A 2,500-nucleotide genomic window follows, 5' to 3' on the forward strand; every position below is an offset into this window, starting at 1 on the left:
TTAAAAAACAGAAGACTAGACTAAATAAGGCGTATTAATCTGGCAGTCCTGAAGCCAAAGGATACACTGGAAGCTGGAATACACACAGTCCAAGTAATTTTTTTTCATTGTCTTTTCTTTTCAGATTTGTTCACGGTCATACTGAATATGTATTGCATACCAATCTGTTCTGTAAACACTAAACATTAAAAGATTCATTTCCCACCTAATTTTATTCACTGACATTTATAATCGTAAATTACAGTTAATTTCTATATATCGTTTATTTGAGTTATCCTACTTTGCTATGAGACGTTTCGACCCACCGAATCTTAGCTCGAACCTTATATCAGATTACCCAGAGAGAGACCTTACTGGCCCAGAGTTAAGGGCCCGAATTCATCTCAACATGTTATGTAGTATTACTATACAATTCTTAAGGTGTTAATACGAACTTGTTTGACATAATGAATACCGCTTTAGCCTCATAACCATCTTTATATTCCGTCCAATCTCAGAAAAGCAAAAATATGGCAACTCAACCCGGAATCTCTTTTGACTGGGATCAATATACTGTTATACTATGTGTCTATATATATATATATATATATATATATATATATATATATATATATAAATAGAGATGTGCCTTTATACATATCTATATATATGAATATAGATATATATATATATATATATATATATATATATATATATGTGTGTGTGTGTGTGTGTGTGTGTGTGTGTGTGTGTGTGTATAACATACATATATATATATATATATATTTTTTTTTTTTTTTTTTTTTTTTTAATACAGCCATTCATTCCATTGCAGGACATAGGCCTCTCTCAATTCAATATTGAGAGGTTATATAGCAGCGTCACCCTTGCCTGATTGGATGCCCTTCCTAATCAACCGCGGTTCGGCGCGCTACCACGCTATCACACGGCGGTGACTTCCCCTACGACACCTGCGTTTGACTTCTCAAGGCGATATGTCGTTTTCTCGGGCTCGAGCAAGCAGTCAGAGCACAAGCATTTTTTACGACCGCCGCTGCCGCGATAGCCCAGTGGTTAGAGCACTGGACTCCAACCCTTGTGGTCTTGAGTTCAATTCCCCGTCGCGGCGGTCGTAAAAAGGCCTGCGCTCTGACTGCTGGCTCGAGCCCGAGAAAACGACAGATCGCCTTGAGAAGTCAAACGCTGGTGTCGTAGGCGAAGTCGCCGCCGTGGTAAAAGAGTTAGAGGTTGAAGGGCATCCAATCAGGCAAGGGTGACACTGCCTATATGGCATTGTCACCTCTCAATAGTGAAATGAGAGAGGCCTATGTGTGTATGTATATATGTATATATATATATATATATATATATATATATATATATATATATACATATATATGTGTATACATTTATATATAGGTGTGTTCACATATATGTATTTATAAACATACACACACACACACACACACACACACACACACTCACACACACACACACACACACACATATATATATATATATATATATATATATATATATATATATATAAATTTATATATATATATGCATATAGATATAGATATGTATATGCATATATACATATATATATATATATATATATATATATATATATATATATACACACATATATATAGATATATATGCGTATATATACTTATATATGTATATATACATATATATGTATATATATGCATATATATAGATAGATATATAGATATATGCATATATATAGATATATAAGCATATATGTACATATATATGTATATATATATGCATATATATATATATATGAATGTATGTATATATATATATGCATATACATATATATATATATATATATATATATATATATATATATATATACATGCATATATATATATTTATATTTTGCTCGGAAATTTGCTCGGAAATTCCTATATGATACTAAGATACATATTCCAGAATGTTTCCGATGTCACTGTAATTGTCAGTCTAGCACTGGGGTTCATAAGCGGGGGGGGGGGGGGGAGGCTAAATACCAAGGGTATGTGACTTAAGACTCTGGACATTCGTATTTATTTGATGTATTTTTATTTGATGTATTTTACTGTTAGATTATTATCTAGCACTGCTATTCCATATTTTGAAACCAGACTGAAATGTTCCCTGATATAACCAGAAGCAACTAAGGATATATCTAAAACTGCTAAGCCAGTTGCTCATGATCACGGCATAGGTCCATATTAGTCAATAATCATGACAAAAGCTCTACAACTCCCGATCGAGCACACGAGTTGCAGAGAAAGAAGATTCACATCACAGCCACGACAAGAATCATAAAAAAAAAGGTCCAGCAACCCCCTCGTCCAGTAAACGAGTCACAGACCGAAGGTGGATCGCCGCGGTCCACCTTCCTCGGCTACTCACGATATGCAAATACGTTCGGGCTAGTCTGCTTGGGACACGGGTTGTAAAGGAAGAAGAGCGCGGTGTCGTCATTGATGGAAGGAGAGCTTGGAGT

General features: G+C 34.5%; 1 protein-coding gene across 1 annotated transcript in view; it reads right to left on the reverse strand.

Moving 5' to 3' along the window:
- LOC125047928 (endochitinase A-like) overlaps positions 1–2,500 on the reverse strand; it is a 5,661-nt gene that overhangs the window by 1,627 nt on the left and 1,534 nt on the right. Inside the window, exon 2 of the mRNA XM_047646475.1 lies at positions 2,407–2,500. This exon is cut by the window's right edge and continues 162 nt beyond it. The gene's annotated coding sequence lies outside the window, so the exon portion shown is untranslated. The remainder of the gene's footprint in view (positions 1–2,406) is intronic.

The sequence above is a fragment of the Penaeus chinensis genome, chromosome 42 (assembly GCF_019202785.1).
Source record: "Penaeus chinensis breed Huanghai No. 1 chromosome 42, ASM1920278v2, whole genome shotgun sequence".
NCBI classification, from domain to species: domain Eukaryota; kingdom Metazoa; phylum Arthropoda; class Malacostraca; order Decapoda; family Penaeidae; genus Penaeus; species Penaeus chinensis.